This window comes from Mycetomoellerius zeteki, unplaced genomic scaffold (genome assembly GCF_001594055.1).
Source record: "Mycetomoellerius zeteki isolate Tzet28-1 unplaced genomic scaffold, Tzet1.0 scaffold656, whole genome shotgun sequence".
Classification (NCBI taxonomy): domain Eukaryota; kingdom Metazoa; phylum Arthropoda; class Insecta; order Hymenoptera; family Formicidae; genus Mycetomoellerius; species Mycetomoellerius zeteki.
Genome location: NW_017257671.1, coordinates 48,514 through 64,762, shown reverse-complemented (window position 1 = coordinate 64,762; position 16,249 = coordinate 48,514). Strand labels below are relative to the sequence as shown.

Here is a 16,249-nt window from a genome sequence, read left to right as displayed (position 1 = left end):
CTTCCGCACAGAAAACATTTTTCTATCATGTAAATAAAATTTTTTCCGATAGCCGCCGCTCGCCCATTCTCGCGAAACAAACAAACAAACCACTCGCCACCACCGGGCGAATGAGCGTACCGGGGGTTGGCGAGTGGTGCGTCCGCCAGGAGGCCCCTCCCGCCCCTTCGATATGGGTCAAACTGAAACCGCGCGTCTTCCCCGGATTCCCCCGTGCCACCGAATCCGCCCCTGTACCCTCTTGCGCGCACCGCATACAATACTCACCTCACAGACAAACACGCGCATATAGATATGTGCAACGCAAACAGGTACGCACGTGGGGCGCGCCTACACAATCGGAGAAACTGCGAAAGCGACGGCGTCGTACCCGGTGGCGGGGAGAGCAGGGGATGGAAGAAGAGGAGAACGAAGAGGACGAAGCACGAGACGGTGGAAGAGGACGAGAGGGCGGTGGCGGCGGCGGCGGCGGAGGTGGCTCGTTCGGGGGATCTTTATCAAAGTCAACGCACGCCGGTCACCATGGCAACGAAATTGGATTTTTTTTTCGAAGTTTTTTCGGCCCTTCTCGCCGGCGCCCATTCCCCCGAGACGGGGGGCAGTGGCGGCGGCAAGGGAGGCTCGACGGAGGAGACGGCAGCGGTGGCGGCGGCGCAGGCAGACGGGGACGAACACGGTACGGAGAAGGAGGGAATGAAGGAGAGAAACGAAGAGAGAGAACGGGTATCGAGAAGGTCGGGGAGACTCTGACGAACGGCGACCGGGGAAGCCAATAATTCGAATTGAGACCAGCCAATGGCCGTGCATCTGATTTTTTGTCGTATCATCGCCGAGGTCGTCCGCCCTCTCCTGCCGTCCGTGCGCCGCCACCTCCCTCCCCGCGCCACCGTTCACTCGCCACCCCCGTCCTCTTCCTCTTCGTTTTCCCCTGTCTCTCCACCCCCTCGTCGCCGTCGGTCGCGTCGACGAAAGGGGCCGCGCTCTCTGCCTGACTTTTTGTAAAAACTCCTCCTCCCCCGCTCACCTCCACCGCCGCCACCGCCATCACCTCTGCGTCCTCCTCATCCTCTCTCGCCACCTCCTCCTCCTCCTCCTCCTCCTCCTCCTCCTTCTCCTTCTCCTCCTCCTCCTCCTCCATCTCCTCCTCATGCTCCGTCTACTCTCTTCTTCCTCCTCTCTCATCTCCTACACCTCCACTTTTTAACTCTTCGTTGTCTCGTCTCTCCTATGGTGTTTTGCTGTACACGCTCGGATGTGCGGCGCGTAGATATATCGCGCTATCGCGGCGAAGAATTTCCAATATGATGAGCGCGCGGGCACAGTCGTTCCGATTTTCTCTTTCTCTTTCTTTTCTTTCTTCCCTTTCGTATGGACGCATCGCTGTGTTATCTCGAATTCCGAGAGGAAGGGTGCAGAGCCCGCAACTGGTTGCTTGAGGATTATGCTTGCCGCACTAGGATGATGATTCGTCGAGTGGGCACATTGTTGAATTCCGCGGCGCATACGCGATGAATAATCACATATTGTCACGTACAATTGTCAAAAGTGATATAGCAGGAGAAAGAGGAGAAGAGAGAATTTTCAGGCAGAAAATATCGTAGGAATCTTGATGTCATAATTAATATTTCGTACGATTATGAAAATACATTTATACGTGCAAAAACCATTTCAACTAAAGTAATGAAAATTCAAATAAATCTGATGAAAAATAAAAAAATTTTTAATATTTGAAGAAACGTATTTCTAAAAGAATTACACAGTTCATGAGTAACTGCCTGTACAAAAGAAATAATTGATTTTTGTTTTTCAATAAATACAATATTCATGTAAATATTCATGTAACATTTAATTCTTATTTAGAATTTTTTTAAATGAACGTCCTAATTTTATGTAGTTATAGAAAATTAATGTATGTTAAAAATTTCTATTTAAATAACTTTATCTTCCGATCGACATTTATCTCCTTTATCTTCAGTTATAACTTGTTTATGTTTTAGTTTTGTTACGATATTGCATCACGATACTCGTGGAGAATCTTATATGATTCTAGAGACCACAACAGACACATTATTCATCCATTCATGTTTATAACCGTTCATAAGCGAGATATGAAAACTGCATCTTAATATATCCCAGTCTTCCGAAGAATAATGTGTCTCGACTCGCTCAGGATTCTCGCCAGTCGTACGTTTCGCTCGGCGAGAATCAGAAAAGGAAACAGAAAGAAAGAGAAAGAGGGAACGAGGGCAGACTAGACGATTTTCAGCCCATCCTCGCAAAATTACCATCCGAGAGGTGGTTTCCGCGTAACGAAGTGCGGTCACCGCCTCTCGCATTTCCGCACGCTTCCAGGAAGAACGACTTCTGCGAAACTTTGCCGAGAGCCAAGAGCTTCATGTCGCACGGCGGCGGCGACGGCGCTGACCGCCGATGAAGTTGGATAAAATTCATTTCGCAATTTAGCCTCAAACAAAAACTGAACCGTTGTTTGAAAGGTTATATTGCGAAAACTTGATTTCTTATATTACAATTTTTTGATACCTGACAAATTCCATTCGTACTTGGAAAGAACGGTTTTGCTAAAGTATCTATAAATTTGAAAATAATTTTGTTGGATCATTAAAATAATTATGTATATCGCAAAAGTTGATAACAATGCTACAAGTATTAACATTTTAGCAACCAGTTTGAGCGTCCTACATATAATTGTTTTGATAGTAAGAGGATCTAAAAATTATTTTTAGATCTATATCTTGTTAAATTTTTAGGTACTTCGGCAAAATCATTCTTTTCATATTTTGTATTCGATACCGATTGTCACAAAGCACTTTAAAAGCTCGATACACTGATCTTATTCGTGAAGCGGGCTAAAGTCAGAAAGTCGGCAGAAATAGCGTATATGATAAAGCTATCAAGAAACAGCTATGAAATTGTATGTTCCGGTTTTAAGTTGCTTAAATTGATCTTAGTCTATTTGAAAATTGATTACGTTTATAATAAATTTAAAGCAATATTTGAATATATAAATAGAAAGTTTTATTCAGTTTCCTAATAAAAAAATTAATACACAATTATCGAAGGATTAAGTATTTAAAAGGTCAAATTTGAGAATAGAAATAACATCAATTAATAAACAATAATATCATTTTTAGACCGTGTATGTGAGAGACACAATCGATAAATAAGAGCCCTATACGGTCGAAGCTGGATCTTAAAATGCTTTAAATAAATCAATTAGTAAAAAAAAATGAAATTCACTTATTTGCATATCGAATTGCATTATATACTTTGCCACGACGATGACACGAGTGATAAGTGATATACGACGAGCTAGAGTTTTCGCTGCCAGATATAAGCGACCTAGAATAACAGAGCACGCGATAATGTCAGGCTTCCTCGGCGAACTCGTTAGATGCATCGATCTCCACGATTCATTATTACGAAGGCTGTTCTAGAGCAACGAAATATTTTCTTTAGTTGCGAAGTCTGCGGTTGAAAAATATAGGATCGATTTATTCTTAGAAACGATTATGATGGAAGATTTAAGAATTATTTATTTTCGTTGAAATGATTATCAAAACATGAAAATAGTTTTTTTAATTAATTATAGAAATTTAATTCGGAAATAAGAATCAAAATTAGACGATCATATTTGGCGAAGAATCTTCGCTTTTTTCAGGCATGAGAAAGATGATTCCGTGAAGTTCCAATACCGTAAGTGTGCGTCTTCAAACGGCGGCATTGTTGAAGGAAACATTATACGAAGGGGTTAACGCTCGTACAAATATTTCCGTAGTTTTTTAGGAGAAGTTTTTCTCTTAGATACGAGGAAATTCTATTCGCGCGGCGGTCGAGTCGAATGTTATGCCAGCTTGGGTTTCGCCGGAACTCGAGAGAACGACGCCGTGAGTCGTCCTCTCCAGGATCTCGCGAGTATCGCGTACCAACGTGCGATGTACCTGAGCTCCCCTTGTTCCTGCCTCCTTCCCCACCGCCTATTCGCCGTTTCTGCCGCGAGTTCAAAGCTCATACGAGAGAGTGCGCACTGAACCAAAACTATACGTAAATACAATAAAATATTCATTGAATTATGAAAAAATAATTAAAATTGGTCCAATGAATCCTCATAATGATTTAGATTATAAAATTATTCCTAGAATTCATTGCAAGAATGAATATATGGTTGTATAAATGAATCCAGTTATTGTATCAATGAATTAACTACATTAAGTAGGACATTGATTAACGATCATTCATTGGATCGAAAATAAACAAAATTTTTTTCAGTGTGGGAACTTCCGGTGCGATTTGAGCGCATTCCTCGACGACGAACCGCGAGTTTGACGAGCGCTGTGCTCGGATAGAAAATTATTATTTATCGCATTGTGAATTCTGTTGCTTGGCAAATAATTTCGTTCGCAAACTCTTGAAGGTCTTTGCTAATCTTTCGAGAATTTCAATCGCCAGCTTAACATTCCGCTTTTGTACGTTCGACCGCAGGTATCAAGAATAGCTAAATGCGATGTGTAAACGAATAAATATACACAGAAAGGTATAAAAAAAGGTACGGATAATTATATACTGCCCACTTTGAAATTCAAGGTAAGACGTGTTTCACGACGCGATTATCCAGCGATCTATCCGCTGGAGAATTAAAAGCGGAAGTTTGCATTTTAGAGCGCGATCGCATTTCGACCTTGTCCACTGCACTCGATTGCCGCCGGTTGTAGCTGTTCTCTCTCGAGATTGCTCGAGCGATCTATTTCAAGCGTCGATCGCGCGGGGTAGAGATCCTCAAGTTAGAAATTGGGCACCATACATTTGATCCGCCATATTTTTCAGGGCCTGCTTAAGATAGAATAAGATAGATTATGCATAACGCAGAATAAGGATATCCATGCATTTCAATCTATTATGCGTCAGCAAGTCTGTCATCTTTTCTCTTTTTCTTTAACGTTAGAGAAACAAAGAGAAAAGATGAATTGTGCAAGAAGACTAAAAAGAACAGACTTTCTTATTCTATCTTATTCTATCGTAAGCAAGTCCTGAGAAATGTGGCGGACCAATCAAAAGTTATCTAAACGGTGTGTAATCTCTTACTTGAGGATTCTAAGGGCGGTATTTATAGTCTGTTCTTATTTCGAGATCGCCTTAAATAATGTCTTAAGATGCTAATACGGCCTTCTGATTGGTCCGTGACATCTTAAGACTGTACTTAAGAGACGATCTTGAATATAAGAATCGACTATGAATATCGCCCTAAAGCGTGATTTACACGGGTCGACTTTTACTCGCTAGAAGCCGCGTCTAGTGACGTCGTAGCGATTTCGCTACTAAAAACTTCTTCTAGACACGGGTTTGCTCTTGTTAGCGTATACTCGCGGCGAATACCGCTTTCGACGCTTGTCGCTAGCTTGACGCTGGCTTGTCGCTGGCTTGTCGCTAGCTTCTTGCTAGCTGTTCGTGCTTCCTGCTATTCGCTTTATCACGAGCGACCACTGGACGCTGCGACTTCAAAATTTTAGTCGCTAGCGAATAAAACCAAGCGTGTAGAAGTTTTCATCAGCAAATTCGCTGACGAATTTAGAAGCTTGCTTCAAGCGAATAGCAGCAGAGTCGAGAGCATTCGCTGGCGAATTACTGACGTCACTAGACGCGGCTTCTAGCGAGTAAAAGTCGCCCCGTGTAAATCACGCTTAAGTGTGGGGAATGATCGCGCGTCACCGAAGGTCCGATATCTGTCCGGGCAAATCTGTTTACGAAAATACAGCGCGGAAGGAACGCACCTAGCACGTGAGATTCGTAGACGCGTCGTGCGCGAAACACGACACTCGGCAACACAAGAATGCATGTGCGAACGAACGAGAAAATGCGTTGCTGACCCTCGTTCGTACGCGTGTGAAATAAATGTGTACATATAAGTGTAGGTATCGGGAGGCCCCGGTTTGTTCCTGGCGACTACAATCCGTATCCGTAACGCCACGAGAGTTTCCATGGTTCGTGGAATACGCGTGACAAAAATACGCTCCGTTTCTCTCTTAATTTACGGATTTGGAAGTTTGAAAAATGAAATTCCCACGTGTTGCCGCATTTTATCTTATCTCGCTGAGCTAAGTATAAATTTCTAAAAATAGGGTATAAAATAAGATAACACTTGGCCGATAGATACAGCGATATTAATGATAAAAATATATCTTTTAATGGAATATATCGTCGAGTCAACAGAGATAAAAATACGTTTAATCCATGCCAGGATCACTATGCGTAACGTGAGATTTTGCTTTTTTTTTTTTCTTGAGTCGATTCGCGAGAAAGCTTCCAATATCGTAACGTGGATCTTATTGTACAATACATTGGAAGCTCATGTTAACTTTCCTTACGTCCTATCGAAAATAATTTAGGATATGACTATTTAGAGTATGATATACTACTAATGCTTCGAAGCATTCTTTTAATGGATCGATTAATAAATTTCTTTCTTCTGATTAGTCAATCAAATGCTTCAAAACATTTATAGCGAGATTTTGACTGTGTTCCAAAATTCACTGCCAGCGCTGAAAATCTATGATTTCCTGTATATGCATTATCCTCTCTAAATTCTTTGGAGTGGAATCTCACTCTTAAAGATTAAAAACTCTGCCACTCTTTTTCTACACTGGCACAATTTTCATTCTTCAGATTCTTCAAAGAATTTAAAGAGTAGATTTTCAGCACTTTGACAGTAAGAATTTTGAAAGGACCTTTGATCCTTAGACGTTCATAGTCGGTGCTTATATTTAAAATTGTTTTAGGCCCGGTTGCACCAACGTTATTTTAATTTTAAGCGAGGCTTAAAACTTTCTTTGTCCCTGTCTCTTTTCGGCTTTAAAACGAGACAGAGAGAGTTTTAAGTCTCGCTTAAAGTCAAAGTAACATTGGTGCAACCGGGCCTTAAGCCTTAGGATTCACATCTTGAAAGAAAAGCCGCAGCCAATCAAAATTCGCACTGTAGTAAGCAAGTAGTAAACAGTACAGAAAGCCGAAATTGTCGACTACCGTGAGTTCTTATTGACCGCTGCTTTTTTGTAAAGGTGTGAACGCGCCCTTAAGATGTTATAAAAGCCAATCACAAAACCGTATCAGCATCTTAGGGCGGAATCCATAGACGTCGCTCAAAATTCGAAATGGTCTTAAGCTAGCGCATGAACCAATCAGAGAGCTGTATCAGCATCTTAAGACCTTACTTGAGATTAAGAACAGACTATGGATTCCCCGGCTTTAAGACGTTATAAGATGGTTTTAAAATAAGAACAGACTATGAATACTGTCCTTTTAGACGTCGATAATTTAGATTTCGATTTCTCGCCCGATGGCGCGTTCACACGTGGATCGAATGTGTCAAATATGTTACATAATGCCGTGCGCAGCCACGGGAGCCGGGATTGTCCGGTCTTTACCGTTTGCGAAGGACTCAATTTTTCCACGGCATTATTCATAGCACATTACCGCTACCGCGTACCATACCGGCACGGAATTACCGGCCCGCACGCATACGCCATTATACACGGCAACTTGTTCAACGACGCCCACTTGTTCAAAACTGCCAGCCCCCTTTTGTCGACGTACAAATGTGCCGTAATTAGAAAAGTGTACGTGTAAGCGGTATGTTCGTTGACACTACACGGCCCCCGCTCCACGACTCGTTACCCTCCCCCCCTCCCCCCTCGTGGTCCCCTATCGCTGCGTGGAAGAACGTGGTTACATTCAATATTTTATGCATCACGCTACGCGAAGCGTTACGCGCCGTTGGCTCTTCCCTCTTTCTTCTTCTTCTTCTTTTTCTTCTTCTTCGCCGTTATTATTCGTGTCAACCATCTGTGTAAGCACGACCGCCGCGCGTCAGCCACGATCGGCTATAGTCAGTGGATGAACTCTCATTCACGATCGATCGATTCTCCAATTCCCCTAGTGTCTTCTTATTTCGAGTTTCTGCACGCGACAGTCTTGCTTGATTCGAACGATAAAACCAGTGTTGGGTAGTAACTAGTTAAAACGTTAAAAGTTAAAAAAAAATTAAAATGTTAATAATTTTTAACTTAACTTAGTTAATTTTAAATGCATTAAATTTTAACTTACTAAGTTACTTTTAAACGTTAATTTTTTAACTTTTCTTTCAAGTTAAAAATTTTTTTATCTCTTTTAAATGCTTTAGAAAAATAATAAAATACAATAAGACTAAGGGCGTATATTCGTAATCCGTTCATATTTTAAGTCCATCTTAAGTAATTTCTTAAGCTGTTGATACAGCTCTTTGATTGGCTTATGCCTTATGCCATGAACCTTAGTCCGGATTTACAATAGGTTTTAAGCCTCAAGTCATAAGAAATTGACCAATCGAATGCGAGGAGAATATTTGACTACAATTGGTCCATTTTTTATGGCTTAAGGCTTATTAAAAAGTAAAAACCTAAAAAGTTATATCATATGTGAATAAAAAAATTAAAAATTTAATTTACTTAATAATCTATATTGTAGTTGTTATTTAATCTCATTTTAAGAAAAATTAGGACATTTTGATCTCAAAAATAATTTTTTTCGAAACTAACTTTTTTTTAACTTAAGTTAATTCAATATTAACTTAACTTTCGGTAAGTTAATTCCTAATTTCCTATTTTTTATTCCTTCAACTTTTAACTTAACTTTATTAATTTTGTAAAGCCATTAACTTTAACTTTATTCAGTTAAAAAAAAACATTAACTTACCCAACCCTGGATCAAACCAAACTTCTCACCGGACAAAAAAGATCTGTTTTATTCGGAATTTGATTAAAAATAGAAAATTATGAGATTCAACAAATTTCCCCCTTCCCTTAACTACTCCAAACATTGTTAATGAATAAAAGTATTTTTTTTCTAACGAATAAAGGCATTTTCTAATAAATGAAGTTTTAGGAAATGAAAAATAAAGGCAAGCAATATAACGAATTAAAGAAATTAAATCCTGCAAAATTTAATTCAAATTTAATTGAAATGAAATAAATTTTTGCGATATTCGTAAATTTGTAAAATTAAATTATTTTATTAATAGTATTTATTATATGTAAAAATATTGCTTGAAGATTGCTTGGCAAAATGCAACAGAATGCGATTTAAAAGATACATTTATACTATTTTAATTTTTCATTATAAGCGTAAAAATAAAATTATAAAAATGAAAGATTCTGCGACGAGAAGTCTCTTCAATGTTCTTATAAATTAAAAATTTGTGTTCTACCACCGTAGAGCTACTAAGCTGATTTTCGGAGAATCGGTTGCGCCGTTAAAATGCAACAGGTTTTCGAGACGGGACGGATCCGAGTTCCCGATCTTGCAGAACATTCCATCGAGTCCTCATCATTCGATCAAGGTCTCACCCTTTTCGCACGGTCGGATGGAGAAACGCTTTCAAATTCTTCACTCGCGTGTATTTTTACAAAGAAGCCGCCATTATTTTTATAAAAATGAATAATAATATTAAGTAGGTTATTCTTATGTAAATCTTTATTCACAAAAAAAATGTTTCTCAGTATGAAAAAAATCGTTATTTTTAGCGTACTTCTTGTAAACATAATTCATGAACTTCCACGGTAATCTCATTACGCTAACCAGACATTAGTTCAATAAATACCTTTTGCTGTTTGGTAAAAAAAGCTTTGCTTATAAAATATTCATTAGATACTCAGATTATTACCATAATTAAATACAGTGACATAAATTAAAATAAGAAGTAAATGCATCACATGCTTATTCGTGCAAACATGTCAATGGTTCCTTTTATGTACAGCTCACCCTCTCCTCTCCCTTTTCCCTCGCATTATGGTAGCTTACAGTCTCGGTTGTTAGACCCGTTTATCTGTCACTACGCCAGTCCCAACCGTCATTCCCATCGTCAGCGAATCATAAAATTTCACCGACCAGATATACGATACAATTCTGCGTCTCGGCTGTATACTATACGACGCAATCAAAACGAATATAATGAAAAGCGGTGCAGTATCCTCGTAAACAGGTAATAAGACGCCGCTAGCAGTGCGCCACAGCTACATATCTCGAGAATTGAAAATATTTATCTGACGAATTTTTAATCGACAGTTTACGCGTGAGAATAGAACGGCCGATAATACTTTGCAACCATTGCACTCTGCGACCTATGATATTCCATTGTATTTTAATGTATTTAATACTCATGTTGCTCTTTATTCCCTGTATTGTCTTTTACCTATAGCTCGCGTCTATCCCTTTTATAATTATTTAATTATATCATGCGCTATTATAATAAGTATAATGCAAGAATAATAAGCAATAATAATAATGTATTTTAATGTGTTATAAATACTATCATAGCTGTATGCGTGAAACTCTCTTTGTTTATCTATAATTTGATTAAAATACGTTCCTGCCTTGCTCTATAATTGTAATTCTGATATTTTGCTTTCCTACATTCCGTGAGGAATTATTTGATTATTAAATATTCTAACAACGTATTCCTACGATCTGAAAATCTCATTTATCAACAGAAAAACACAGAAGAGATCGTGGTATGAAATTTTCGATAATTGCGGAATAAAAACCGTCACGTCACAAGACGTACGATTATTTTGAAGTTCTGAAATAATCTATATTTCTTGCGTACTTCATATCGCTCCTGTTATCTCTTTCACTGTTTCACCTATTTATTTACAAATTAACATTATTATGCGTATGACGTCCGTGATTACGACATATTCGAAATGTCAATTACGATGCATAGCTTCCCATGAATTTCCCTCTTGCGATTCAACACAATAATTCGACGTAGTAGTTCCGCGTAATTCTCTTCACCCCCGTCGATTAAAAATTTCTCCCCTATCTCCGGCGGATCAACCGGCGTCACGCGACATCCTATCTCTCCCTAGCATCGGCGGGAAGGAAAAAATCGAATCGCGCGCTGTGAGTCCGATCGATGCGCACAGCTGGTTTCCTGCTGCACACGCAAATACGTCCCGTACTACGTGCGTGTACGTAGCGCGCGCCGCGCCGCGTCGTCACGCACGTGCGTATGCCTGTGTGCACAAGCGTATCCACGCATCCACGTATGTACATATGACACAGCCCCGTTCGGTGCAACGTCGCTGCGTGAACGCGTACGCGTAGCGTGGTTTCACGAGAACGCACGTGTGTTAGATCCGTCCGTTTCAACTCCTCTCTTCATCCCTCTGGCCAACCGTTCGCTCCCCCCCCCTCCCCCGTTCCGACGAAATCCGCGCGCGATTGGCCGCTGCAACGACTCCCTTCGTCCCGACCCTCCGCTAGTCTACGGACGACCCATTCCATTCAGTCACCCGTACGGATTCGAATGTAACTACGATGCCACATGCTTGTTCTCCCTTCTCTCTTTCTCTCACTCGCTCTTCCTTCTTTCTCTCTGTTACTCCTACAAAAAGCGATGACGTTTCCTTTCTTTCTCTCTCCTTTTCTCTCTAAACAACGCGCTCCTTTTGTCTTTCTCCCGCCCGTAGAGCATGCACGCGGAGCGGTGTACGTTGCGGAAACGTTCGCACAGGTTTCTAACCTGACCTACGCGAGTGAAGCACGGCCAGGGGCGAGAGATCCCGACGCAATGTCATCTGGCACCGGCGAGGTAAGACGAGAGGCAGGAAGGCAAGAGGAAAGAGAAGGATGTGGTTTCCTACACTGGTTACAGCTCCTCTTTCCTCAGAGATCAGAGAACCGGAGGGATGTTTATCGTGGGCCCTAAACGACGATCATCGGTCGTCTTTTGGTCCTAAACGGCTGTCGGCGGTCGCTTTTGCTCTTGAAGGCCTCTAATCGTTTATTACGAAGGAATACAGATTCGCATATCGAGAACAGTAGCCTTGATGTATCTTTCACAGCATCTTTCAATTCCAAATATCACTTACTAGAACTCTTCACTTACATTTTGAGAGATACTCTAATTTTAAACGATATGAAGAAAATCGATCGATGATTAAACATTCATGTGAGTGAAAAATGCTATATTCGGTCAAGGCGGTTCTTGATGTTTAATAATATTTCTTATAAATATATTTCATACAATTTCCAGTTCAAGCAAATTGTGCGCTGATTATTTTGGTCTTGAAACTGTGCAGTCTTAAAATACAGTCCCAGATTGAACCTGGAGTAGTAATATTACAAATTAAATTGACAAGCAATTTAATATTATTGAGCATCTTAGAAAGCTGTTAATAATTTGATGCTATAATAAGCATCTTAAAAATTAAATAATTTATTGTGAAAAATATTACCTCAGCCGAAATTCAAAAATATATATACATATCTAAAACTCTTCACTGACAATAGAAAACTAAATTATATAAATATCGTTTGAAATATGTATAATTAGTTACATGTATAAAATATTTTTTATTCTTTATTTTGTAACAGACGGCCGGAAATATCCCGAATCCATCGTCGTTCCGAGGACGTAAGTGATACTAGGAATTGTAGAATTTACAGCGGATGGTAAGAAAAGACACACGATAACATACGGTTACCTATGCTGTTCCTCGAACTGCTGGAAACCGGCTTGCTTGTTGAGAGACTTCGTGAACGATGTGATGTATCAGTCGGCTCGTTTCCGGACAGCTCACCTACGCCGATCAGTCTCGTGATTCAGCACGCGAATCACTTTTCTCGTCTTACAAAACTGCACTGTTACGTAAATCAATTTGGTTCACTGAACAAGTCTTTCTCCAGTATAAGAATATTTGATGAAATTCCGGGCGACGCGACGAAAACATAGAGTGGCATTTGTCAGTTTCTCTAATGCATAATTGTGAACGATTAGATAAGAAAAAAATGAAGGAGTAAAAATGTAGCTTATACATGAAATATACGAGATTGATGATTTAGTGTATGATAAGGAGCGTAATAGAATTATCAAAAGAGACGATGAGAAAAAAAGACCAGCAAATGGCGGATAATTTTCACCCCACATCAGTTTTACAGTTTACGATTCTAATCTTTATCACAACTATAGACAGTGGATACGATACCATTATCGAGGCCACACCGATATCTAATCATACTTTTACTAGTTAATGGTTAAATATATTAAGAATGTGTGTGTAAATTGTCTATATTTTCGAAATCGCTTGAGATTCAAATACGAATAAATTTATGAAAAGTTTCTTTTGTTCAACAGAGTAATCGTAACACTTAGAAAACAGCGATTGCTTTATTCTTATCTGCGTTACAATTATAATACTGGAACTGTTACGTTTGTGATAACTTTGTAATTAATTTACTTTGGCGCGGATTAAACGACAGACGTAAACTGCTTCGCTAGGAAGGAGAAACGATGTTATCGTCTTGAATATTTCTAAACATAACGACGACATGAGAATGTTGCTCCGTCACTCGCCTCGAATGGAAAAGCAACAACGACCGTTTTCCACATTTTGCACTCGGTTGCGCGATACGTTAAAATAGCCGACTATAGTCTCTCGAGACTCGAAGAAGCTTCGGTTGCCCTCGCATAGATGTACGCGAACACACGGTGCTCTCCCTTTCTCCACCCTCTTTCTTTCTCTCTCTCTCTCTCTCTCTCTCCGTCTTTTTCTTTCTCACATATTCTATCGTTCCTGCTTCGTCTCTCTCGTACCCTTTTGTCCCGACATAAGAAACGCGGGTCGAGGAGCTTGTGCCCTCGCCGCCGCCGCCGTTAGGTACGCGAGCGTGGAATTCGCGATTCTATCGCGCACTCAACGCTATATAAGCCTTTTCAAAGTCAACGGTCATTTTCCTCGACATACGAATAGATCCTAATAAGCAACAGAATGGGACAAGTCGATTTATTAAGAAACAATATATTGAAAAAAAATTATATTTTAATAAATCATTTGTTTGAATAGTGATTAATAAATATTTACTGAATATAAAAATATATTTATTTGATACGAGAGCCATTAATTTGACTTAACTATCATTCCTTTTTGAGTGAATATTTATGTAAGTAAATGTTTGGTTGGCACTTTACGTCGAATAAATATTATCAAAATTTAGTATATCTTTTCTTAGTATAGTTTCATGTTATAAAAAGGATTCTTTTGTTCATCATTGCAATTTCGTATCGAATGATAAAATAAGTTTCTATGTAAAGAAATAGAATTTCACACGTACAAAAATAAGGTTCTATATGGCATAGGCATTGCAATAATGGTTAATATGTTGTATGTCTAATCCTATGTTGAAAAAATAATGTTCAACAGCATTATTTTAATTGAAAATAATTTTGTCAATTCACAACAATACTATTAACGAAACAAATATGTGATGCTCTTGTTTTAATAAAATTTTAATTGTTTCATTAATACTGTTATTGAATTAACAAAATTGTTTTTAATTAAAATAATGTTGTTAATACAATATCATTTTTTCACCGTGTATCACTATAGATCAACTTTAATTTCGGTATAATTTACTCTCTATCTTTTTCTCAATCTTGCAATTAGAACAAGAAAAACATAAAAAATATATATAAAACCGAGATTAAGTTAATTTACATTACATTGTTAGATATCAAAGAAGAAACCTAATTTTCGTGAGTTACACAATATTATATTATTTTTAACTTTCATGTAAATCAATGTTAAAATGTAAATCCATCCATTTCAGTGGTTAGTTTTAAAGTAAATAATGTCCATATTATGCATTTAGTAAATAATAAATTAAATTTGAGCCAAATTTAATAGATTTTCTCGAATTAAATTATTTAACTTCATCGTTTTAGTTAAACTAACGATATATTGAGTAGCTATGGCGATTTACAGAAATGATTAAAATAATTCAAATTGAATATAATTTGACATTATGAATTTAATAGTGTAGAAGAAATGGACAGTAGGAAAAGATTTTGTACGCGATCATAAAGAAATCCCGAGAGATACACGATAACTATAGACAATTCAGTACACTATAACGATGCTCGATCGAGCCGATCGAGACTGCAACATGTTCCTGTATCGACGCGCGGCTTCGATCTCATCTTTTTCACCGTGAGATCAATCGATATTGATGAGCGACGCGCATAAAACTTTCACCGTGGCGAAGCTTCTTCGGTATGAAAAAGCGAAACGGAAGCGGGAAACACAGCGAGCTGGAAGGAAAGGAAATCGTTGGAGGAGACGAGCATCGAGTACTCGGAGGAACAGTCGCGGGCGGCCGCTAATAATGCCTCCTATTCATCTCCCCCTTCGCGTCTCTTCGCTGAACTTAAAGCCCTCGGCCCGCGGATACGCGAGATACATCCACGCTGGTAGGAGGAGAGGAGACATCTGGTAGCGGCGGTTTCCCCAACAGCCACGAGTACGTGCGACGCGCTTTACGCATCGCTCTCGTCACACTTTCGGACGGCACGCGTGTGCGCACGCACGCATCAGCGGCGCGGCAAGAGGGAGGGGGGAGGAGGAGGGAGGACGAGGGCGAGAGGAGCACTCTGGAGACGGGAATAGAAAGGGACAAGTTTATTGTGTTCTGGAAAGAACTTGCCATAACAGGAAGTAATATGCAATAAAAATAAAACGCACGATAAGATAAGGGTATCGAGACCAAGTATGCATCGACGTACGAGACCAAGAAAAATGTAATAAGAGATAAAGAGAAAGAGTTAGAGAGAGAGAGAGAGAGAGAGAGAGAGAGAGAGAGAGAGAGAAAGCGAATTTATTTTTATGCCCCGGGATCAAATCCCCAACGAACGATAGCAATAATCATTATATGAAACTGATAAGTCCGTTCAATAACAAAACCCTAATAATGCTGGAGAGAAAAGACAAAGCTACAGGCACCAAGTCTCAACATTATGGGCATTTGAGGACACTTGGCAAGGCGAACAAAGACGAGACCGCGAGATGGGAAGGAGACTGGAGGGAAAAAAGAAGAAGAAAGGAATGAAAAAGGAAAAGGAAGAATAAAAAAGTCGGCGCGCGGACAGGAACGAGAGATGCGAGGCGATCGCGAGCAAAGGGCACGTGTAATTGGACAGCGAAGGGCACCTCTCTCCTCGTCGGCAACGCGCCCTCCCGCGGGAGACGCGCGGGGTGCGGCAGGCACTGCGCGGGGCGATGAACGGGAAACGCGGCGTGGCGCGGCCGTGATGAGAAGCGGTGCGGCGTTCGTTTGTATATACCAGTATATACCTCTATCGTGTAACGCGTTGGGCTCTCGCTCCGTCGCGCGCGCTGATAGTCGGAGCGTGAGAGAGTCGCGGGGT

The 16,249-nt window shown here is 40.0% G+C and overlaps 1 protein-coding gene across 7 annotated transcripts in view; it reads right to left on the bottom strand.

The window, feature by feature from the left end:
- LOC108728893 (uncharacterized) overlaps positions 1 to 16,249 on the bottom strand; it is a 146,413-nt gene that overhangs the window by 89,150 nt on the left and 41,014 nt on the right. The window contains exons 1-2 of one of the 7 annotated variants that reach the window (XM_018457700.1): positions 16,176 to 16,207; positions 12,534 to 12,801 (exon numbers count right to left, since the gene is read on the bottom strand). The exons of the other annotated variants lie outside the window; for them this stretch is intronic. The gene's annotated coding sequence lies outside the window, so the exon portion shown is untranslated. Of the gene's footprint in view, positions 1 to 12,533; positions 12,802 to 16,175; positions 16,208 to 16,249 lie in introns of those variants that run through there. 7 annotated transcript variants of the gene reach the window in all.